Consider the following 26471-nt stretch of genomic DNA (forward strand, 5'->3'; position numbering starts at 1 on the left):
GGGAAAGGGTAAAATATAATTAATTGTTACCAGAGGGAAAAGTTGAACTGGGTGGAGGTTCAGAATGAGTCACCTGGATCTTTGACTCAAGTGACTTAATGAGTTTCTGCAACGCCTTCTGATAAAAGTTTGGCCAAGGAGATGGTATTTTGCTCAGGGTGTAACCACTCCAAGGCTTGATTACTATTTAGAAGCTGTGACTGCCATTTTGCAAAATGATGATTCAAAGATTGAAAAGTAAAAGTGAATGGCTCACCTTAACTGGATTGCTGATTTAGAATTCCAAACGGCCCAAGTATTAGCTGATTAACCTACCAAGAATAAAAAAAAAAAAAGTGATTTAGAAATACCCTGGAGCTAAAGTGTGTTTTAAAAGTGGAGCAAAACATCCCACAAAGCAGAAAAACAGATCAAAGTAGAGGAAACAAGCCTGTTTTAGAAAATCATCCAACCCAAACAACAGAAAACAGGAGATGGCAATAATGGACTTGCCTTCCAGTGAAAATAATGGGTTCAACAGGCATTTGTGAGTCCAGAAAGGGATGTTTTAAATCATGGTGCATCTTGTTGGACTTGTTATCACATATTTAGTGGATAGAACTTGGGTGATATCTCCTGCTGCTAATTTTAAACTAGTTAAAAACATATCTAATTCCATTTGGTAAATGACCAAAAGAAGAAAATGGGGTGGTCCAATCAGAGATCAGAGGTGTCTTTCTAATGTAAAACATTGTATTAAGCCTTTTAAAAGTTCTAATGATTTGCAATTGAAAAATAGAGTTCAGACTTATCACGCCAGGTAGATCGTTTGGAAACTGGTGAGATTGCTAGTGTTCTTGCTTTGTATCTTTGCAAAACTTCTTTTAGATTCTCTATGGTTTAATCACTCTTGGATACTGAGCCTTCCCAGACCACCACAAGTGTTCTTAGATTTCTGGTCTTTGTACACAACATAACATTACTACCTGGAATATAATGCCCTTATTTTTTCCTACCTCAGAAACTACTACTTTTCTTCAGAATCCAGATCTCAATCCTTCCAGTTTGTGTTTTGACTGCATTTCTTCCTATATCCATTCCACAATTTTAAAAAACATTTTTGTGGTTATATAACAATAGATATACATCAAAATATATTCAACTTTTTTTTTTTTTTTCTGTTAGGGAGTTGCCAATTTTTTTCTTTTGTAAAGATATCACAATAATCAGCCTTGCCCAAAAATCCCTCTAAGCATTTTGGATACTTTCTTAGGAAAAAAAAAAATAAGTAAAAAGACTGGATTGTAGAGTTTTAATACTTTCTTACCCTTGGTTCACATGCCAAATTGCTCCTATCATTTTTACCCTCTTTCCTTCTTTTTTTTTTTTTTTTAGATGTATTTATTTATTTATACAAGAACCAGGGTACATGCCAAATACGCAGGAGGAGGAGAGGATTCACCAGAGACAGAGCGGGGAACAGAACAGGCAGACTGACGAAATACACTGCTGAGGGGAGCAGCAGGCGAGACAGGAGAGGTCTGTCACACCATGTGGGACCCTTGCTGGCTGGCTGGGATCAAACCTGTGCTGCAGAGGCTGCGGACAGCTTCACAGGGCTGCGCTCAACCGCCTGGGCCACCAGGGGAGGCCCATTTACTCTCTTTTAAAACATGTTTTAAACACATTAAAAGTATTTTTGTCTATTAAGTCATAGGAATGGCTTGGCTGCCAGTGTTGCGTGAGATTGAAAGGAGAAAGATTCAAAATGATGCATGATTTATAGGAGCATAGGAGGTGAACATTGGAAGGGGTGATGGCAAATTCTAGATAGTGAATATACAAAATCAGGGTTAATAGAAGATTTAGGAAGAAAAATGCTTGCCCAAGAGGTTCAAGGCTGATATGGAGAGACACTATAGACGCATGCCTCAACCTCATAGTACTTATTGACATTTAATAAACATATTAAGAAGGGATGTAGAGTAAGGAACAAATGGAACAAATTGATTTTAAATACTTCCTGAAATCAACATGATTCATAATACCCAACAGAGCAGAAGAGATGGATTATTTTGGGAAGAAGAAAAGCATGCACAGAGGAAAGAAGAGCATGTTTGTTTATTTATTTAGATATTTAGATACTAAGATGGTTCTGGTGTGTGTGTGTGTGTGTGTGTGTGTGTGTGTGTGTATGTGTGCAAGAATAACTGAGACAACTGGTGAAAAACAGTCCTGTTATGAAGGTGGTTTCATGTTACTAGGGACAACTGGGAGACATTGACATCTAAGTTGGGGCTTGAGGAAAGAAAGGGATGATTGGGTGAGGGAAGCCCTGGATGCATGTGAAGGAGTTGACATGTGATTCATTTTACATCTTCTTTGCAGATGGAAATGGGGAGCCAATGAAAGATTGTAACGCAAGGGTTGGCAGGATTAAGTTGGCATCATGAAGGGATTATTCTGGTTACGGGATGGACAACAGATGGGGAGGAGGCAAAAATAGCATGAGGAATACAGTCGAAGACTGTGGCCACAATTTAAGAATGAATGGGTTAAAACCCATGATCTTAGGCAAGGTGCCGTAAGGAAGTACATGAACTGAAGAGAAGGAAAGAAGACAGAATTAGCAGAAACTGGTAAATCTTAAGGAAGAGTGATGCCAAGGATGACTTCCAGATTTCTGGTTTTGGTCAACCATGCACATGGTCATGCACATCCTGAGATAAACAGCAGAGAAAGAGCTGCAGTTTAAAAAGAGATGGCAAGTTTAGTTTTGGCTTTCTTAATTTTGGGATTGCTGTGGGACATCCAAATGGAAATGTCTCAAAGGAAGTTAGCAATGAAGCAATGATAAATAAAGATCTGGACTTACAAATAAGAAGCATGTTTGCTTTTTTTCTTTGAAGATTTATTTATTTATGCATACAAGAACTGGAGTATAGGCCAGAGGTGTCGGGGGTGAGAGGATTCAGCAGAGACAGAGTGGGGAACAGAACAGGCAGACTGACTGAAATACACTGCTGAGGGGAGCAGCAGGTGAGTCAAGAAAGGTCTGCTGTGCCATGTGGGTAGCTCCCTGGCTGGGGATCAAACTCATGCTGCAGTGGCTGCAGATAGCTTCATAGGTTGCATCTTAACCCCTTGGCCACTAGGGAGGTCCCAAGAAGAGGCTTGTTTTTGAGGACTGGGAGAATATTGGAAGAGTTGAAAGAGATGGGGATGTTATTTGTGTTCATGTAAAGAACTGTAGGGAGGAAAACTGGTATTTTCAGTATGTTGTTTTAAATACATTAGAATCAGATCTATTTAGAAGAAGTAGAGTTCATTAGCTCAAAGCTGCTAACTTCAACAATGAAGCCATCTCATTTTGGTGCTGTCATTAATTTCATTTTAATTTTAATCATTAACTTCTAGATAACTTCAAACTTTCATCTGGAAAGTGAGAATAACAATCCAATTTACAGCAGTATTTTGAATTTTATTATAATATACTTAAATTTAATACCAGTATTGATAATTTTAGAAACTCTTCACTACATTTGGTAATTTCTAAAGGCAGTGCTCCTTTTGCCTAACAATGGACATTCAGCTTTGTAAGATACTTAGTATTTTACATACACTTTTAAAGACATGACATCATTTGAGTTTCATAGTAATCTAGTAAAATAGGTAAGAGTTTTTATTCCTTCAAATTTAAGATGAGAAAACAAGCTAAAGGAGGAGAAATGACTTTTCCAAGATAAGTCATATTCCAGCAAGTGTCAGATTCAGAAATCTATTTCAGGTGTCTAGGCTACAAATATGATTACAATTTTTACAACTATTCCCTAACAGTCTGTTGTTCAATATTTGTATTCAGATTAGATAATTTAATTAAATTGGCTAAACTATTCATGTTTGCTAGTATATTCAACAGAAGCCATATACAAGGTATTGTATAAGGCATAGGACAGACATAAAGACAAATATTCAATGCAAATATACCTAAGGCATATAAATAGAAGTGTCTGGTTAATTAAGGAATAGTAATAAAAATACAAAATGATAGCAATTATTCAAGAGATTTTGCAATGTGTGGAATGAATGACCAGAAGGGTTCTGAGAGGCAGTCATTTGCAAAAATTTCATGGAGGAAGAATGACATATTATCCTTGGGGATGAGCAAAGAGAAATATGAAAATGTCTCATATGGGGTTACAGGGTGGACAAAGGGAAAGAGAAGGGAAGGTAAAGATACACCTGGTTCTCTATAGGCCAGGATGACAGGTTTATGCAATGAAACCTGGGTTGAAAATCTTATAAAGGTCAAGGGGGCCAGATGTTGGAGAACTTTGAAATCAATCCAAGGGAGTCACTCAAATCTGATTTTCTTCCCAAATTATTCTATCAATATAGTTTAAATAATAGATGATTAGTTCATTGAAAAAATTTTGAAATTCCATTGCAGTGGTAAATCAGTTTGGTCAAATTTATCATTTTTATGCATTTTCCTAATCACAGTTTGGGAAAACCTTCAGGCTGTGGCAGAGGGCAATTGCATTTACACAACGAAGTTCAACGCAAAATTTATGTGCTATTTTCTGTTAAATTCCTCAGGTTTTCAAAAAGCAATTTACTGAGGGTCTTTGGAAACTTATTTGCTAATGTGGACACACCCTTCAGGCTTCTCTTGAAATTTTTCCTGAGAGTTTCCTGGAGACTGATTCTTGTTCCACTCACTGGGATCAAGTGCTAACTCCTTAAAATGATAGTTTTTTTTTTTCCACAAGAAAAAGCAAATGTCAAAAGTTGACCATAAATTCAGACAGTTTAGCAAGTCTTTGACATATAGTCATAGAAGATGATCATATCTGTCATTGTAAGTCACTTGTTTAAAACCAACAACCAACCAATCAGTATTTAATGAAGCTAACCCTTTATTAATGATGCTACTTTTAAATCTTACTGAATCCACTATCAGGAAAAGATGACAAAAAATACTGTACTGATAGTTCCAGTTTCTATTAATGTCTGACAAATTATATAGCCAGTAGACATCTTTGGATTATCTCTTGGCGATATCAATGATATTACAACATAAGGATGGCTTAGCATGTACAGTGACAAGAAGCTAAAAGCTTCTGTACTGTCATATAATTATGTAATGTTCAAGTTGTGCCAAAAACTCCTAATCCTGATGAATGAGTTCTGAGCAGTGAAAAGGAAAATGCATTATCTGCACCAGTGTTGGCTCTGAGAAATGCCTTTTAAGAACATGTTGGAGCTATGTGACTGGATCACATTTTGGAATGGAGAATATTACTAACTGTAGAGGAAACTGAGTCAATGATGCATCTGTGGGCGTTAACGATCAATCCTGTGATTTTATGGAAGATATATATTCCATTTCTGGAACACACGTGGGCTCTTAAGATGGATGGACTTATTCTGCTTCAATACAAGGTAAAATTAAAACCTGTAGAGTTTCCAATTTGAGGGGTTGTCCCTTTAAAATACTATTTTATTTCTTTTAACAGATCAGGGTCATATAAATACAGGGTAATAGAAGGATGTTTATCTTGAGTTACATATGCTATATTGCAAAGGTACCTGGAAGGGAGTAATTCTGAATAAAGACATCTATTTCTTGATATGTCAGTCACGTAACGGATCTTTAGTTGTTCTGCTGATAACATGTAAGCATATTTTCATTGTCTGTGACTCTGAATCTTTGTTATCTGGGCTCTAGAGTTTTGGTGATTAGTTGTGCTTCCTCTGAGAACCTGTGTTTCTAAGCTTCTAAGATGGGTTAATTAGACCTCAAGTACTAGCCAAAAATCAATCAATCAATCAAATCAAGTCAATTCCAGGACCTGATTGGGCCTGTGAGATGTCAGTTTATAACTTTCAATTTAGTTCTATTCGTAAGTGACTATTGGTAGAAGTGGGTCAAAGCTGAGATTATGTGACCAGCAGCAGAGTGGGTGAGTCTTGGTAACTAAAATACTTGGTGGGCTCCTATAGCTGTTAAGGTTTGGGATGTGGGCCTCTGTGGTGGCGCAAGGGGCTAAGCACCGCACTATGAAGCAATCCACAGCCTTTGCAGCACAAGTTCAATCTCCGGCCGTCCAGGAAGCAACCCACATGGTGCAGCAGACCTCTCTTGTCTTGCCTGATGCTCCCTTCAGCAGTGTATTTCAGTCAGTCTGCCTGTTCTGTTCCCCATTCTGTCTCTGGGGACTCCTCTCACCCCCCCACCCCACATCTGGTCTGTGTACCCCAGTACTTGTATAAATAAACAAATCTTTAAAAAAATTAAAAAAAAAAAAGATTTGAGAGGTTAGGTTTTCAGCCACCTTCCTTATGATAATTTTCCTGAAGACTGGCAGAAAGAATTCATTAGGTCACCAACTCTTACCCTTTCTTGCTCTACTTGAGGAAATTGTGACTCAGAGTTAATACAATGACTGCAATTTATAGTGGACTTACGAATGGTTCAAACAATATTTAATACTGTAAACTCATTTGCCCCTCACCACAGCCCTATGAACTAGAAACTATTAATATTTTCTTTTTGAACATAGCAATACAGATACAAGAAAGTTAAGCAACTTGCCCAACATTACACAGCTACTAAGTGATTGAGAAAGGATTCAAATTAGCACCATTTGGCCAAAAGGCACCTTTGTGACTGCTCTGAGCTAACTGAAAGTGACTCGCTGGAGGCTAATCAGGAAATCAAAGAGGGGTAAAGATTAGAATTCAGCTCTCCTGATTAATAGCCCAGGACATGGAAAATTATGCTTTAATATCTAAGACCTGTGTAAAACACACACAAACACACAATCGCTTTGACTTACAAACTTTTGCAAAGTTATCTTTAAATCATCTGTTTTCTTTCCCTTATTCTCTCTTCATACCACCCTGTAATAATAATTTTCATTATGTGATGGCAAGGATGGGGATTAGGGCTGTTTAGGATTCTGTTCTTTTGCAGAATTATCCTGAGAACAATAATCAGTGAACATTTTAGATGAAAAATATTGGAAGAAACCATCCTGAGTGTTAGTTTTGTAATTAGCCTATTATCTATTTCTTCACAGTTCATTTAATAGTGTTATAATTTTGCAAAGATTTCCAATAGGATATTTACTTGCACAATCTTAGAATGTGTACAGGATTCATATGTTTGGTGTTTCTGACCTCAAATAGTGCTCATGTTAGGAATTGCTAAGTGGATTAAATAAATAATGCCAGCTTTGTGGGAAAAGGCCCATGAAATAGCTACCAAAATCATCTAGTAGATTAATTAGTTAGTAAAGTCATCTAATTAATGTATATTTTCTTCTTGGACTCATGGGCTGTAATATGTATTCTGGTAAGGAAAGAGATTTTTTTCTGTCCTCCTTTAGTACAAGTGTCTTTTCTTTCCTTTGTGGGAACACCCATCGCCCCCAATAGCATGCTCTTGTTTATCACTTCAAAATTGTGCAAGAAAATGTGGGTGGATTCAATATAACTGGTGCTAACATAGATCAGGCTTAGCAACAAAGCATGACAGAAAGAGTTCATGGCTCTTTCAACATGGCTCATCCATTCTTCTGTCCCTTTCCATCTTTTTTTCTACCTTGCTTATGGGTTGGCTCCTTATACAGAAACACTGCACTCTAAAATGCATTGCCATTTATTTCCTCATGACTGATACATGCCCTCAAAGACAGACATGCACACACAGAGACACACACAGTTAAGCACATGCTAGCACATAACATCCTGACACATATACAGAATCACAGAGCACAGACAGACATGAACACAGGCACTTATAAAGAGATACATAGAAGTGCACAGATATATATGCACAGACAGACACACCCTGAGAATACACAAACATGCACAGATGAACACACCTGTGTTTGGACAGAGGCACATGCAGACACATACAAATTTTGACACACAGGTAAAGACAAAGACACACATAGGTGTATATCCCCTGCCTTTAAATCTGTTGGTCAGACATACCTAAATAAAAGTTTGGAAAAGGTAGCAGTAGACAGAAAATAAGATGTATGATTTTGGGAAGTTGTAGTTCTTCACCATTTACACAGCAATTAACTTGATATTGTTAAAATCATTGGTGTGAGAAACACCCTCACTGATGTTGCTTCTGGAAACCAGTGGTCTCTGTGACAACAACAACAGAAGGACTACAACTCTGTTTTTGAAGCAGAATAGGAAGGTCAAGTTTAAAGCAAAGGAATTAGCCCCACCTCTTTCTATGCAAATCTGGGAGCCAACTTCCTTCACAGTTTTCCATTGCCTGCCCTCCTGTGAAGGGGGCAGATGGCAGCAAGGGTCAGGCTAAGGAAGAGAATACTTAATGGAAATGTGATCTGATGGTTTCTAGGCCACGTGGAGTTAACTTCCTGAATCATAAATTTGTTTAGATGCAGCTTATCTAATTATAACTACAAGGCTGTAACGTTCTTTCAGTCAGTATGGCTATCCAACCTTTGTATCTGCTGTAACAGATCTTTCTAAACAACTTTCACCATCATACATAACTACTCCCTTTGAACGCTGATTAAGTTCAGGTAGTACTAGCTTATATGTTCACTATTTCCCAACTGCAGTTCTGTTCAAGATATCATTTCACAGCATTGCGGTTTGTTTTGTTGGGTGAGTGGGAACATTTATTTGCTTTCTGAAAAGAGCGTAAACACCTAGGTGCAAGATAGATCTGATAGTGAGGAGGGCAGGGAAAAAAATTACCCAATAACTGTTCTAAATAGTAGCTACCACTTATTGATCATGTATCTGCTTTGATGCCAGGGGTTCATGATTCTCACAATGACCCTCCAAGGCAAGAGAGGTAATTTCAACTACATGAATGAAGAAACTGGCACTCAGTGATTCTTGGATATGAGCCATATTTGTTCATCCGAGGCTTTAGATGTAGAAAATTTGACACATGGATTTAGATACTCAGAATTTGATGGTGTGTGTTAGGAAATCACTACTTGGCTCCATTTTCCATTTTCTCCTGTGATTCTTTTGTACTTAAGAGTTTTTACCTGGATCAGATTTTACAAATGTGCATTATTACAATTGAACTTTCCTGAGCAACACTTCTGTATTATTCTCATTCTAAAGTGTAGCTCCAAAATCAGTTTCAGTTCTGGCTATGCCACTCACTTGCTACATGACTTTGGATATGTTGCTAACTTTTCTATATTTTAATGTTCTGTCCTGTAAGATGGGAGTAATTAAGAGCACCCACATTCCTGAGCTGTGATGATCAGGTGAGTTGATCTGGGCAAGATACTTAGTGCTGTGCTTAGCATATGGTAAAAAACATATTGGTGTCAGTTCTTATTTTTACCTTTAGTTACAATTTGGTTCCTTATTCCCTTACAAGTCCCTCTTCCAAATTTAATGTGATGAAGCAAAAAAAAAAAAACACTTTTTTTTTTAAAAGATTTTATTTATTTATACAAGAGCTGGGGTACAGGCCAGAGGCATTGAAGGGTGAGAGTATTCACCAGAGGCAGAGCGGGGAACAGAACAGGCAGACTGACTGAAATACACTGCTGAGGGGAGCAGCGGGTGAGACAGGAGAGGTCTGTTGTGGCATGTGGGTATCTCCCTGGCCCACCGGTAACCAAACCCGTGCTGCAGAGACTGCAGACAGTTTCACAGCGCTGCGCTCAACCCGCTGCACCACCGGGGAGGCCCAAAACATATTCTTTTTTTTTTTTTTTAATTTTATTTATTTACGCATACAAGAGCTGGGGTACAGGCTTGAGATGCAGGGGTGATAGGATTCACCAGAGACAGAGTGGGGTACAGAACAGCCAGAGTGACTGAAATACACTGCTGAGGGGAGCAGTGGGCAAGACCGGAGAGGTCTGCTGTGCCATGTGGATTGCTCCCTGGCTGGTCGGGGATCGAACTTGTGCTGCAGAGGCTGTGGATTGCTTCATAGTGCAGTGCTTAACACCTTGCGCCACCAGAGAGGACCCCAAAACATATTTTTTAATACATGGATTCCTCAATACAATGGATTGAATGCTAAGTTGCTATCAAAGTATGTACCAAATAACACTCACTAAAAAAGAAAGAAAAAGAAAAAGAGCTTGTGGTCCTAAAGGACCCCTACATCTGAGACATGGATCCTTAGCTCATTTGTCTGGTTGAACCTGTGAGAGTAGTGGAGGCCAAAGGAGTGTTCAGGGCCATTTCATTGTTTTTGTTCAATAGAATGAAGGTTGGCCAATTGGTAGCCTATGGCAGTTGTTTAGTCAAACTGAGACTTGACTAAGAGACTGATCATAATGTAACAAGAAAAATGAGCAAATCATTTGAATGGCAAGGTTGTGTGGGTGGGACGTAGGCTTATTATTGAAATAACTGATGTTATAGCTTTATTGCACTATTATTTCAGTCAAGGGAAATATCTTTCCCTCTCCCTCCCTCTTTTTCCCGACTCCCTTCTCCCCCTTTCATCTCATCCACTCTTGCTCTATTTTTTTTTCTCTCCCTTTTTCCTTTTATTTATTGTGGGAAGTCAGGTTTTCTACTTTGTGATACTCATTGAAATGACCTTGGTGACTCAGTTAATTTACACAGCAGGAAAAATCTAGGTTTTTCTATCTGCCACAGGGTGAAAGAGACATTCCTGTCAGTGCTGAATTGTGAAAAGTATATGGTGGATAAATTGTCTGAACACATTAAATCAATGTTAGTAACAAGTATAGAATTGTGGAGATAGTTTGGGTTAAGTGGCTAGACACAACAAAGGAACTAAAAAAAAAAAAGACAAGATGAATGTAGTCTTCACTTCTTCATTAAGTTTGTTTTTGTGAATCTGTGCTGACTTGTTAGAACTACCATTACTGTAATATCAGAATGGTACACAAAGCAAAACAAAGCATAATTATTCAGGGTGCTCAGAGATTTCTTAAATGTCCCTACTTCATCCTTTCTAAACAAGTCAGTGAGTTCAGCCCCAAACATTTCTACAGGGAAGGAATAAATCAAATCAGACAAATTAAAAACCTAATGGAAGGAATGGAACCTTTTAATGTTTGTTTCTGTTCTTCTGTGATGATGGGCTCAGCTCTCAGTTTTCACTGAGTAGAGAGTATTTTAAAAGAAATGAGGAGAGTCAGGGACAGTGATGTCAGGGTAAATTCTTAACATCAGAAATAATTATTGTCCCTCAGATCTTCAACTGTTCAAAAACCTATGATTTATTTCTTGCTCATCCATCTCAGGAGCCCGTGATATCTTTTTTTCTTAGAAATCCTGTAGAAGGTATTTATTGCTAGAGTTATACTTAAGTTGTATACCTTTCATGTGTCATTTTTTTGGCAAAGACATACTCAGGTTTAAATCTCATCTACTCACTGGGAGTGATAAACACCTTGAAGGCCAGATCTTATGCTGGTTTCTATCCTCATGGTAGTCTCTTACATACAACCATAGTTTCTCAATAGAGATTTAGTATCAGAGTGATGCTTTTCTTAGACCATATTTCTCATGTGGGTTTTTACTTAGCAACAGCAGGAGGAAAGTTGCTTTTCTAGGGACTAGTGGTTATCATTTACTGGACTTTTCTGCTGTTACCACAAAGAGGATGAGATGCTGGGTCCTTTGTCTGATTTAATATTCCTCTGTCCTGGAGGTGTAATGTACCTTTATACACAGAATTATTCATAAGAAGAGCAATTCCAAGTTTGTTTTACTTGGGAGCTCAGGTAAAATTAATGTTCTTGCCAATAAAATCTCACTGGATTTGCAACATTGCCTTACTCACACTGGTGGCGTGGCAGGGGTGGGGTTAGAAAGAGGAGAATGCATGAGGAAGAAGCAACTTGGGGTGTTGTCTGGTCTCGAATCCCATTCTTTTGCAGCCAAATCCAGGGAAATGAGAAGCAGGTAGACATAGCTTGAGGGTTAAACCTTATATTCATTATGGATGAGGCTCTGGAGGTCTAAAGTGTTCTCTCTGTTTGGAGGGAAAAGAAAAAAAGGGAGATACTGCTACCTCTCCTTTCTTTCTCCATTTGGAAATAGAATTAAGATACTGTTGTTGATTTCAACCTATGAATATTATTTCAACAACTTCCCAGTTTCTCACTTGTAATTTTAAAGATTATCTTTGAGTGGGAATGTTCAATCACAACATACAGGTAACAAGCAAAAAAGACAAGTCTGAATTTATCACTGAATGTTCAGGTCATCTGCTAACCATTTCAGGTATCTGATTCCAAAGCAAACATATCATATAGCTATTAGGATCCCCGGGAGACATTTAAGTTAAGTGAAAGGGCAAGCAATGCTCTGTGGCACAGATTGCCACTGCAGTCAAAGTTACTAAAATTTCTGGAGGTAAAAATTTCATGTTATTACTTTCAAATTAAATTATTCATTATGGTTTTTCTCTTGTGAAGTTTTATGGAAATGACAATTATTTAATTGGATATACAGATACAACTAATAATTAAAGTAATTGTTCTTTTCTCCTTAATTGCCACTGGATCTTTCTGGGATATTGATCAGCTTCACTGATCTGAAAACACCTTCCAGCACCTATGAGCACGTCAGCAAACTGTTCCTTAGTTTCTTCATATGTAATAGGTGATACAAAGCCTTTGATTTACTATATATGATTATCTTTTTTGATATATAAAGACAGAGTGTTACTGTGATTAGTGGTAGTAGCAACTTATTCAGATGCAGATTTTTCAGAAGAATGCACTGGGAAAATATTTAGAATATTAATTTCATGATGAGGTATAAGTTTGTTCATCTATATCTCACTAGTTTAATTTTATATGTATTTTTTTGTTTATGGAAATAGGGAATGGGAAGGATATTTGACCATAAGAGATGCTGTTACATTAGAGGAGCTTTTATTACATAGAGTTTGCATGCTCTGGCCCACTGAATTGATGCTTGCCTTATTTTTTACTTGTTTGTTATGTAAACTAGCACATAGGCAATCTGAATGACTTTAGAGTCTCTAAAAAACAATCAGATTTATTAATCACAGTGGAGTGTGGTATAGTATTCTTAATTAAAAGATGAAAACAAAGTAATTTTCATATTTTATATTTATTGATATTTCCTGGTTTTATAATGAATATTCTTTTCAATACAAAAGTAACGATCTAGAAAAAAAAAAGCACTATATTTTTCTGGCTGCACTATACTTTTTCCTTCAAAGCAACCAGCTGTTTCCTGATTCTTTTCTCAGAAGTTACATTCTTGGAAGTCTACATGAATATTTACATGAATACACATTTTGTTTAGGCTCACATGATATGATGTATTAAATTCACTATGTTGGGATAGATTCTAAAAACGTAGACAGTAGTATGGATAATAAAATATTACATAATTGAATAATTTTTCTCTTTCATTTAACATTGACACTTTTTTGACTGCTATGTTTGAAGTTCTTTTGTTGCAATTTTTACTCTGTATAATGCCTTGAAGTTTTAGAGATCACTTTTAAAAATGTTAGTTTGTTCGTGTTTGTGCGTGTTCTGATTGGGAATCAAATACTGGCTACGCTACTGGTTGTTGTACCATCTCTAAATCTACACACCAGAACTCAGGGAACCTCTACAGAAAAAGATCATATACTTTTTGGAGCTATGTAGAAGAAATTCCTCTATTATTCTTAGGCATTTTGTTGTTTAAACATTGAATCTATTCAAATTAAGCTGAGTCTCCCAAACATGCTTCATCATAAAAATCACCAAGGATGCCTAAAAATTTGTGTATGTTCAGGACACTTATTTAGAGATTTTGATTCTTTTGTTCTAGGACAGTGGTCAAGAATGCATATTTTTAATTAACAATGTAGGAAATACTTGGGTTTCACCAGGTTTGTAAACAGTGCTACTGAATAAAGACCAGAGTCTCTGTGTTCTCAGAAAAGAGGTTTTCATGCAGCACTTAGCTGATTAATATTACTAGATCAAAATAATTTTTAACTTAAAAAAGTTAATCAGTCTACACATGTATCAAACAATTGGTGAAAAATTATAATTATTGTGGCCTTTGCAATACCATAACTTCTTAGAAGGTGATTAGTTGGCAACATCAAGAACTATGAAACTACAGCTTTAATACTTCTTGTACTTTCTAGAGACAAAGCAATCCTAGACCAGTTGTTAAATATGACCAAATTCACTTAGTCCTCAACCTCCTGGTCCAGATATCTGGCCGAAATAGACTCAAGGACCATATTACACTCCATTTGATAGTATTTATACTTCATTTTCATGGGTGAAATTACATACTGTGTGGGGAGATGTTTTTGCAGAATTTCTAATCACTTGTGAAAAATCTAGAATTATAATGGTAAAGGGGAGAAAAACTGCCTTTGGGGTGACCTTGTGAATACTGAACTGCTGTTTTTCACTCTCCGTAACATTCTGTTGTGAAATAATGGCCAAGCTTGTTTTTCTTGCCCGAGTTTACCACGGCCAAGCCCACGTGGATAGAGACTAAACCAACTTCCTTACAGCACACCAAAAAATTTACTGGATGTTTTCTCCTCAATTTTCACGATTTTATTAGTCTTTAATAAGCATTTTCTCAGCACTTGGCAGTTTCCGAATGTTTTAAAATCATTTTTACTAGCGACTTCCAAAACGCACCTGTGTGTTAAGTCTGTGCATTCAGCCATGTTTTTACAGGGTATGTGTGACCAGAAATCCGAAGAGGAGAGTCAGAATTTCACTTTTAAGCTCTGTCCCTTGCACTAAAGCACAGGAAGCCAAGGGAGAATTTGCCTGCTATTTATTCATGTTTGGCCTTCTATGAGCCGTGTAAAAGTGCCGTGGCTCCAACATGCAGGTCCTTCAAATTCCTTTTTCCCTAATAAGAAATCCTCTTCAGAAAATGATTTCTAGTAAATTTTGTAAAGCAAATTCTCCAATTTTTAAGTGATGTGTTGCTTAAAAATAAAACTCAATAGCAACAACAAGAAAAATAATAGCCAACTTTTAGAAAGTACTATGTAATTCTTGTTGAGAATAGTGTAGCAATGGGATTTTTCAGTTTAGGCATATGACAAATTAGTATAATGACATAATGACTTGTGTACATTTTTTTCTTTATAAGGAGGGTGTTTAATTTACTGAAATGTAAGCTTGTGATTAAGATCTAAGAATTTTTTCTTTAATAACTTTCTGATTCTTCAACCTAGAAGCCATTCTTTACATTTGGCCTATTGGATCTCTTGCAAAAACTAATTATCACATTTTCAAATGAGTTCTGAATATTTCATTCTTTAACCCTTCTCTAACTCAATAACCTTCTTTAGTTGCTTAATTGTGTCATTTATTGGGTATTTGAAAACTTGAGTTTAAAGGGCCAATAATACCATTATACCTTTGTATTTTTTACACCACTTCAGATACATAACCATGAGTGAATGAAGCTATTAACACTGAATTAATAAGGAATATACTCATATAAACAAGTTTTGTAAAATGTGTACGCTTGTAAAAGACATAGACTTTCTCCCCCCTCCAATCAAAATTTAAATTAATTGATAGTGTTTCCTTGCTCATTAAAAATCTTTTTCAAAAAGAAGCAATATTTGACAAATGGAGAAGCCTGAAATGACAGAGTATTTTAAATTTAAATTTATTTTTATTATACATATATATTTATTTTCATGTGACTTTTTGCACTATTATATTGTTATTTTTGGTGATGTTAAAGTTGAATTTATTTCTGTCTTTGTTGGACTTAAAGTTACCTCTTAAGTTAAACTTTCATGTATATGATTAGAAAGTGCAGCTCAGCAAATGGGAGGCAGAAATCTGCAAATTCTCCAGCACATTGAATTAATGAACATGTTAAATATTTATTTATAGGTTATATCTTGTTAATTGAAGGAATTGATTTCCTTTATCAAAGCAGAAATGAAAATTTGTACTAAAAGCTCTTTTCTCTTTTTTTATTCATGGAGTCTGCATAGTCTCAAAAGCATGTCAAACATAAACTTTTGAATAATATAAAATTATGTACATGCATCTATACTTTTACATAAAGGTAAGATATAAGAGATTAAAATAATTCTTGAAACATCAATGTGACTACACATATTTCAAGTTTATTATCATATTATTAATTAATTAGTCCCAATATTTTTTCACACTTTGTAAAAATATCATATTTATCTCAAGCTATGGATTTTGAGAATGATATAATAAAAAGTAATTTTTTTTTAGTAATTATTGTATTGAACAACTGTTGGGATGATAGAAAATAAAACAATTCCATCCAAAGAATTGTAAATAACCTAAAACTTCCTTAATAGATTTTGATGAGAATTTTATAAATTAGATAGAGGTTGACTCAGTCCATAATAACTTTTAGTGAGATTAATTTTTCTTATTTTGTCCATTTCTATTTAATTAATAGTCATCATCACTATTCTTAAAAGATTGTCATTCTTAATATTGTCTTTTTTATAGAACTTTTCTTGAACAACAGTGGCTGGGCCTGAGTTCAGTGACCTCTCCTTTAGCTAAGACCTCTTCATTGGTAAATGGCTAGGGTTCTGAAGGTTTTAGTCTCATGGTTTCGGTCTTGATGCTTTGTAGTTTCTTCTGTGACCAAAATTTTGAGTTTCTCTTTTAACAGTAAATGCTGAAATCAGGGCACTATTTCTTACTGCTCAATTGAATGAGGAAACAAATGAAAGAAAGGAAAATTGGTGAATGTACTGGAATTTTTAGGAGTGGATTTCATAGTACCCTGCTAAGCTTTTCATTGTCCAAGGAAAGCAAAGATTTTAGCTTTAAGATTGTAATGTCTCCCGATATTATAGAATCTAACAGTGCAATGCATCGTTCAAGAATGTCAGCAATGAAGATATAATTAAGCCGTCCTTGTAGTCAAGTTTACGACACTTCCTAGTAATAAACATATTTATGTTTTCCAGTATCTTTGAAAGTCAGGTCAGTCTGTGAGAGTCAATTGCTCAGGCAGATCTGTAGAATGAGTGATCATTTCCTAGGGCAAAAGGGTCGGACTTGGAGAATTAATTTACTTGTAGTAATAAGCCTGACAGAATGAATCCAAAATGCTAACCACGTATCCAAGGAACACAAACTGGAAAGTGTCTCTGAGACCAAACTGGTAGCAATAATTCAACACATACATATCAACTTATTACCCCAGAAAGAAACACAAAAAACCCTTCCAAAAATTCACTCTCAAGGCATGCACATGCAAACAAAAGAGAAACCCAAGACTCACAGTTCATTTGAATTCACAAGGGAAAATTTTCGGGATGAATGTTGCTTTGACGTTGTCTTACTGATGCAGAGGGAAGCCAAACCTGTTTTTAATTGCAAAACCAAATGGTTTATGCATGGGCTCTGCCATGCTTGTGAGAACATGTTGTTTTTATAGCCCCCTCCCCCTCTGTGAACACGAGACTAGGCTTGCCAGCTCTGTGTTAGACCATGGCCACATTTAAAATGAAAAGCCTTGCAGGTATTTTTTAAGGGTGTGGGGGGGGTGTCAATCTGTCAGAGATGTCACTATAAGTGGATCTATCTGCCTATCTGTTACCACTTGCTAATTATGGATTTGGGTGATAATTGTCGTAAATCTTGCCACAAAATGTGTAATTAAAATGCACATTTCTGGGGGTAGAGGGGCAATGTGTGGATAGGGAAGAAGCTAGAATCTAAGGGCTTGTGATCAACATATCACAAAGCTTGTGCTGGAGAATTGTTTCCCTGCTTAATATTCCAGTGAACAAACATACTGTTGCGTGTGTCAGGCCGCTTTGAGCACATCGCTGGCATTCCATCACAGCACCGGTGAAGTACACAGAACATTCTGTCAAGAAGTTTCTCTTTATCTGGCCAAAAATGGCCAGGCTTCAGAAGTACTCTGTCCTCATTAGAGTTGTCCAGGAGAGAACTAAGAAAGAAAGCAGAATAAATGACTAATAAAATCAGGAATTTCCTACTGTTTATTAAGAAGCAGATTAATCACGGCAAAGTTAGATACTGGAAAAAATTTGAGATTAGGTCTTAAATATTTGTTGTTCCAAAGATTTCTTACAGATAAAGAAGAGAAAACCCAGAATAAAAGGTCCATGATTCATGAAGAAAATCTATGTTCTTCTGCAACAGGTTGGCAGTAAAAGAAAGTACAATTTAAAAATAGTTTCTGCTTCTGTGTCCAGTTCTTGAAGTCACTGCTACCAGCAGCCGCTGACTCAGTAACTGCCACCATTGCCTTATCTCTTCCTAGTCTCTTACCTATCTCACCCTAGACTCTTCCCTCATCAGCTCTCATCTACACACACACACACACACACACACACACACACACACACACACACCACACACAGAGAGTTTGTGACATGAGTCCAAATGTTGAGTTTAAGAAGTCCACCCACACCTCAGGGAAATAAGCTGGTACCTCGTTCTGGTATTCTATGAAAGGCTCTGAGTTTTCCTAAGGGCAGTTGGCATATTATCCTTCTGTCCTCACAATCCATACTCACTATATATTGAGTAATAAATATATAGTTAGTAGGAAGATGCCTTTCTCTGAAAATTGGAATTGTAAGGAAAGGTAAGTACCACTGGACATTAATGTCACCATTCATTCATAGAATCAAACAAGCAGCTCTGTTGGTAAAATTGGTAAAATTGGGATGACAGAGTCTAAGTGAATATATGTCATATTCTCTTTTGAGATATAACTGGTTCATACAACTCCAAAGGAATTGGCATACTCATGAATAAGAACACAGTTAGTGTATACCTTGCTTAAATTTTCCTCCTAACCTTTACCCTTATAGACCAGAACAATTTATTTCAGGTTCTAGTTCATCCATGAAATCTTAATCAGTGAAACTTGATACATTGTCATAGTATTTAACCTCAGGAGCAGGTGCTTAACGGTCTTCTCTGGTCTTTGCTCTTAACTAAACATTCAGTGGATATAATATTAAATTTGAATAGAATAATATAAATTCTTCAAAAACAGGAATAACAATAATGAAACTAGTTATGTATCATGGATATACAAAACATAAAGCAAAAATAGAAGCTACGTGCGTGTATCACCACTGTAGCTTTGATGGTACTCTATCACACCTACTTAATAAAATGAAGAAATTGAGGTTCTGAAAACTTGAGTGGTTTGGCTAGAGGTGTGTGCTAGAAGTTAATCTGGGAATCATATTCTGATCTTTTGTTTCTGTCTTTCATTTTACTTTGATAGAAGTGGTACAATAGACTGAAAATTGTCATGAGGTGGAAGAAGGGTTTGTTTGTTGCAGACATCTTTCTTATGTAGGATCACATTATTTGCCCTTATATTTTCATTCAGTAGGATGAAAAGGAAACAGTGCTCTCCCTACAATTAGGGGCTAAGGGAGAAAGGATTTTATTACATATGTGTGTTGAGGTAGAGAAGAGGGTGAAGAGGTGGACATTAGGAGGAAGAGATATAAATGCACCAGTTGCAAATGTCTGACATCATGTTTAGTGTCTGGATGTGAAAAGATGAATGAACAGTTTCCTTGTCTTCATAATTCAAGTACTATTTAATGGTCCAGTGAGTAAGAGAAAATATAATAATGAAGCCACATAGAATAAGTGCTCAGAAAAACATGGTTAGGATTCTGGAATCACAGAAAAAGGTGACTTAACCCAATCAAGGTATAGAGAAGGGGATAGCAGTGTTAAGGGTCCAGTTACTCCAAAGTAGTGGGAGTATAACTAGCCTTGCCTCCTCCAAAACACTAGAAGTTCCCTAGGCTAAAGAGTGACTCAGGGTTTGTGGGGATGAACTCAAACAAGAAAGGAATGCCTCAGAAATACCCTTGCTCTCAGGCACATAGAACCTGTCACCTAGGACTGGCTACCTAGTCAGTAGACACAATGCAAAATAAAAATGCCAGATCTCTTGTTCGAAATGCAGGGAGACAGTGCCATCAAAAGCACTGAAACATAAAGTTTTTTCCTTTCTTCCACAGATTCTCTCTCTGGAGAGGTCATGCTGTATTTGCTATTTAATGTCTTAGTAAATTTAATTCTAAGTAAAGAAAGCATAAACATTTAAACTATTAGCATGAATTTCACTGTTCATCTTTATATTGTACAATGTCAATTATTAATGCATTGGGGCATTTATCTAGTATAAACCAAAATTACACTATATATATATTTTGTTTTGTTTTTATTTTAATTTTTAAGAAAGATTTATTTATTTATACATACAAGAGTTGGGGTACAGGCCAGAGCTGCATGGGAAGGGGTGAGAGGATTCACCAGAGACAGAATAGGGCACAGAACAGGCAGATTGACTGAAATACACAGCTAAGGGGAGCAGCAGGCAAGACAGGAGAGGTCTGCTGTGCCACATGAGTCACTTCCCTGGCTGGCCAGGGATTAAATTTGTGCCCTGCTGTGCTGCAATGACTGCAGTTAGCTTCATAGTGCTGTGACTTAACCCCTTCCACCACCAGGGATGTCCTATATATATTTTGTATCTGTATATGCATATGTAGTTTTGTTCACACCAAAATAGTGTAAAGGCTGTACAAACCTAACACAACTCTTTTTTTATTTTGTTTCTTGATATGTACACATTATAGTCATGCAGTGTACTTACTTATCTTTTGCTCTCCTTGAATCTCTCAGAATTTCACATGTTATGAGTCATGGGACAACACAAGTGCTATATGTGCATAGATAGGCTGGCAAGAAATAGAATAAACGTGTTTCTCCTCTACTCACATATATTCTCCATTGTCTCCTTGGATGCTGCTTAGAAAACATCAATTCAAAGATAAAATGATCAAGAATTTTGAAATAGTGACAGCAAAGTTCTTGATCAAGCACAGGTTCTCCAGAGCATGAGTTCCAGGACCCCAAACAGGGTGCAGGCTCATGACACTAGGCTTACTGTCAACACAATTTCATCTTCGGCCAAAGAGCAAGGTCAAATGATCAAACAGGAACTCTCTGCTCTTTGACTCTCAGGCTGAGAGATCAACCATCCTTCATCTTGCAAAAGCCCAAACCAGGAGTATAAACTGATCATTCAAAATGAAGACTAGACAAATATTGCCCAAAGTGGATTTGTTGAACTTGAATAGGATACCAGATGGACATCACACACATATTTGATGCTCTTGCCCATCCTCTGGATTCTCTGGATTGGGTGGCTTGACATTTTCTCATTGATGTGATGATGATGATGACAATGATGATAGAACAAGGGCCCCAGTGGGATATAATAAATATGAGCTACAGTTATTATTTCTTTATTGTTTTTTTTCCTCTTGGGGGGATTTTCTGTTTAGTGGTTGTGTATCTTTGGGGTAGCTATTTAATCTCTCTGGACCTCTTTTTCTTCATCACCCAGACCGTGATAATAACATAATTCTGGTAAAGACTAATTGAGGTAATGCATAGAAAGGCCTAGCACATAGTGGGGCATGAAGTAAATTCTCACTAATGATCATGAATATTTGATTTTAGAATTCCAGCCTTATTCTCAGAACTTTGTTGATTCTTAAAATATTCATTCTTTCTTGTTTACTGAGATATAATTGACATGCAACACTGAGTAGCATTGTGTTGATTTGACACATTTGTATAATGCATTTATATAGTGTAATATGATTGCTTCCATAGCTTTAATTAATACTTCTACCATATCACATATATATCATTTCTCTTTTTGTGATAAGAATAATTAGGATTTGCTCTCTTATCAACTTGAAATCTCATAATGCAGTATTGTATTGTTGTTCATTAGATCTTGAGAACTTATTTATCTACTTTGCAAGTTTATACCTTTAATGTTTATTCTCCTTTAATTTAAAATTTTTCAGTAGCATCCTACATGCAGTTTCATGATTGATGTAGTTTCTCCTCATCGAGACCCTGAGATTTGTTCAGCTCTTCCTTTAGTTTTTATTTCCTTTCTTATCAGTAAATTTCACTTTTCTTTAATAGCATATCTTTTTGGCACCTCCTGCCACTAAGTGTTTTGTACTTACTGTTCTTGTTTTCTGTTTGAGTCCAAACAATGATCTGAGTTAACTGTTAATTAGTAGTTAATTGTCTCTGAACCTCATCAGTGTGGCTACCTTTCTAGAAAGTACCAGAGAGGATGTAAAGGGTGGAAGTAAGACACTGGAGAGGAAATGCAAAATATCAAGCTGTAGTCATAGATGGTAGGTTTTTAGCTTTCTGCATTTAACTGAGATTTTTAAACTTACCTTTGCATGTAGGAATTATAGTGGTGACCACTAACACTTATTTACCATCTCCTTTCTTCTTCACCTCTGTTATTTCCTCCCCTTCTTCTCAAGTTTGGTTCCCCCCTTCACCCCTTTTATAAAGTGAAGTAAAAGTAACCCTATTATTTTCCTTCGTTATATTTTGAGGTGGTAAATTTCTTTGTGTGTTTAATTGAGACTTGAGCCAAGAGTTCAGTTTACTTCTTGAACACTGTCACTAATCAATATATTTTGTGTATGTATGAATGTATGTATGTATTTATTTTTTAAAGATTTTTTTATTTTTATACAAGAACTGGGTACAAGCCAGAGGTGCAGGAGGGTGAGAGGATTCACCAGAGACAGAGCGGGGAGCAGATGGAAATACACTGCTGAGGACAGCAGTGGGCAAGACAGGAGAGGTCTGCCTCACCATGTGAGAATCTCCCCAACTGAAATCGAACCCGTGCTGCAGAGGCTGCAGTCAGCTTCACAGCACTGTGCTGAACCCGCTGCGCCACTGGAGAGGCCACTAATCAATACATTTTAAATATGAACTTTTACATTCTATGCTATATCTACTTATTTCAGATTTTTAAAACTCTTTTTTTTGACTTTCCTAATAGTTTTGCTTGAAGTAAAATGGTACAATAACACTTTTATTGTGGTCAGTGATCAAAATGAATTAATTGAGGCATATAAAGTGCATTGAATCCAGAAGCTTAAAACCTACTTTAAATAAAACCATCACCATACATTACAACTCAAAACATAATTCTTCCTCCAAAGCAGGTTAATTCATAGCTAGTAATTCCAGATCACTGACTTTATTTATATAACTCCTCAGGCTCATCCTTCATCCTTGACTCACCTCTTCAGCATCCCAAGGCCTCATTTGCTCAGACTTTACCAGCAACAGACTTGTTGAGTCATCTAATTGAATGACAGAGAGCCACTTTTCCACACCCTCAAATTTATCTTATTAAGAGCATATAAATATCAAATTCATTACAAAGGAACATTTAGAATTTACAAGCAGCCTCATGAGAGTGATATTTATAACCTGTACTGAGAATTTATATTCAAAATATATCAACAACCATAAAAGTTTTATGATATAGCAGAGCTCTCTCCTAAGAAGCAAAGGTCTTGGTTTATATGTAGTTCACACCAGCACATGACCTTGTGTTGTATAGCGATTCCAGTCTCTTACCCATGAAATGGGAGGAATATTGATACTTTCAGTAACTTCAGAGAGAGCATGGCAATTCAAGAATATAAATTTTGGGGGGGAATTTTGCAACCTAGAACTCAATAAATCTATGACAAGTATTTTTAAAATCACCTACTGTAAACTATGTATACAAAGCAAATTGAAATTCTGAATGAATTAGCCTTTTTTTTTTCTTTTCTGCCATCTGAAATATTGAGCAGGTATCTAGGACAATGTGTTTTAAAAAATATTTTGGGCTTGTATTTTCCTGATAAAACCTCAATTCTTTATTTCATTGTAGATAGTCTATCACCACTCAAGATATTTTCAGTTGGAATCTTGCTTGTTTTTATGGAGGAGAGGCCTATAAATGAATTCATAAGTTTTATCTTAAAATCTAACTTGGGCTTCTTTTTTTTTTTTAAATTTTTATCTATTTATTTATACAAGAACCAGGGTACAGGCCAGATGAATGGGAGGATGAGAGGATACACCAGAGACAGAGCAGGGAGCAGAACAGGCAGACTGACAAAATACACTGCTGAGGGGAGCAGCAGGCATGACAGGAGAGGTCTGCTCACCATGTAGGACCCTTGCTGGCCAGCTTGGATCGAATCAGTGCTGCAGAGGCTGAGGGCAGCTTCACAGCGCGGCGCTCAACCACTTGCGCCAAACTTGGGCTTCTTTACATAATACAAATTCCATTAAGTTGTTAGTTTGTTCTTTCCAGAAGGGACATAATCTAATTGGCCATTTTGGAGTTAAAATCCTTTCCCCAAGAGTAAAGCAGATCTCTTCTTGTCTCTAATCCATGAATTTACATAAAATAAAAGCAGTATAGATGTGAGGGAGACTTTCATGCACCCCCAAAGAGTGGTAAGTTTTTTCCTGAATGCGGTGTGGAGTTTCTCCTGCAGACAGAAGGCTCACAGGGAGACAAGATCTGCAAACTTGCTTTTCAGGAATTCTGTTAATATCTATTAATTTTGAAATTTATATCCTAGAATATCTTGTACCAGGATAGGATCTTAATTTTGTTCCCTAAGTTTTTGAAAGCCCACTCTTGTGAAGGACATTGAAAACAAGGCAGTGAAAATGTGTACGCATTTTTAATTTTATTTTTTCCAAAGTTTTTTTTTTTTCAGTAGGGAAGAAGAAAAACCAAGACTCATTGAGTTTCTAAAAAATCAGTTTTGACAAGATAATTTCAATCTATATTACTCAATAGGAATTTGGTGACAGATGATCTTTACACTAATCAACAGAAAGGTGAAGAGGGTATAGTTGGTCTGAGAAATGAAAAATTTTCCCATCCTGGAAAAACTGGAAAAAAAATAAATATATATATGGCTTGATTCATCTCCTTAAATAACTTTAGCTAAAGATAAAGGATATTGGGGGCATGGGACAATTATAAGATGGGTTATGGAAAGTTACCAGAAAAGTGTGGGCCATTGTCTTGATGGCCAATTCTTGCCAAATTTGACTCCTACCATTATTTTATCCTCATCCTTTCCAGTTGTCTGACTTCTATACCTACTGAAACTTTCCTTTAAAAAAATATTAGATTATTCTGATGATAACTGATATATTTCATCTTTAAATGTTATTCCTAAATTTCTTTATCACATAGAGTGTCCATTAATTCTCTCATTTGCCTGCACCCATAATGCAATAACTTGCATTGTTATTAAGGGAAGAAAACATCAATAAGAGAAGGTAGCTGGATGTTTTAAGGGAAGGTAGTGCCATGGAACAGAACAGGAGCAGGAAAGCATGGACTAAAATGATTATTTTGACATCTGAGGAACCTGAAAACAAAGTGGAAAATGGATCTCACAGTCCACATAGAAACAGAGCAAAACTGATTGTAGCCAATGTTCTTATATTGATTAGCAGAGATCTCATTCAGGAAAACAGTATAGATGGTGGAAGATGGGGGATTATAATACTTTGGAGCTTACTATTATAGACTTGGATTATAAATTTTTTATGGAGGTAACTAATTTACAATGCAACACTAATTTACAAGATTACACTTTCTCCACCCACCACCAGATATCCAGTCACTATCCATCACCATCCAGTTGGAACTCCTTTCCATTTCCCACCCCCACCACCACTAGCAACCAGCATTCTGTTGTTAGAATTCAAGGGTTTGCTTTTATTATATTTCATAAATGAGTAAAATCATTCAGAGTTTGACTTTCTCCTTCTGACTTATTTCACTTAGGGTAATCCCTTGAAGGTCATTCTATGTTGTTACAACAGGCAAGTTTTCATTATTGTTTTTTAAGATTTATTTATTTATGCATACAAGAGCTCAGGTACAGGCCAGAGATGGGGGGGGTGGGGGGGAGGTGAGAGGATTTACCAGAGACAGAGTGGGATACAGAACAGGCAGACTGACTGAAATACACTGCTGAGGGGAGCAGCGGGTGAGACAGGAGAGGTCTGTTGCACCATGTGGGTTTCTCTCTGGCCGGTCACGGATTGAACTCATGCTGCAGAGGCTGCGGATTGCTTCATAGTGCAGTGCTTTACTCCTTGCACCACCAGGAAGGCCCTTCATCATTTTTTTTTAAATGACTTAGTGTGTGGCTATGCCACATTCTCTTTATTCATCCTTCTGTCATTGGGCACTTGGGTTGTTTCCGTGTTTGGCTATTGTCAATAGTGCTATAAGGAACGTAGGGGTGTATATATATATTTTTTTTTGAGCAGTATTTTTCTCCTTGTTTTGAAAGTTCTATTATTTCAAGTTTCAGGTCTGCTTCTGTATAGTTTAATACAGATTTAGGTGTAGATTTGTTGTGATCATGTGAAAAGTTGAGTACAAGTTCTCCCTATTCCACTATCTGGACACCCTTAAGTATTTTCTTCTATATATAAAAAAAAAATTCTTTTGTATGAAGATAGGTCATTCACATAGTATTTGAGTGCTGATCTATTGTTTTACCCCAAGTATAAAATCCTATGAGGAAACACTCTTTTGACTGT

The 26471-nt window shown here is 36.5% G+C and overlaps 1 long non-coding RNA gene across 2 annotated transcripts in view; it reads right to left on the reverse strand.

The window, feature by feature from the left end:
* Positions 1–267: 267 nt before the first annotated feature.
* LOC129145835 (uncharacterized) overlaps positions 268–26471 on the reverse strand; it is a 42115-nt gene continuing 15911 nt past the window's right edge. The window contains exons 2-4 of one of the 2 annotated variants that reach the window (XR_008551931.1): positions 17771–17928; positions 17254–17335; positions 268–311 (exon numbers count right to left, since the gene is read on the reverse strand). This is a non-coding gene — a long non-coding RNA (uncharacterized LOC129145835). Of the gene's footprint in view, positions 312–11957; positions 11972–17253; positions 17336–17770; positions 17929–26471 lie in introns of those variants that run through there. The other variant, XR_008551932.1, reaches the window with a different exon arrangement.

Source organism: Talpa occidentalis, unplaced genomic scaffold (assembly GCF_014898055.3).
Source record: "Talpa occidentalis isolate TD23 unplaced genomic scaffold, MPIMG_talOcc4v2.1 talOcc4.14, whole genome shotgun sequence".
Classification (NCBI taxonomy): domain Eukaryota; kingdom Metazoa; phylum Chordata; class Mammalia; order Eulipotyphla; family Talpidae; genus Talpa; species Talpa occidentalis.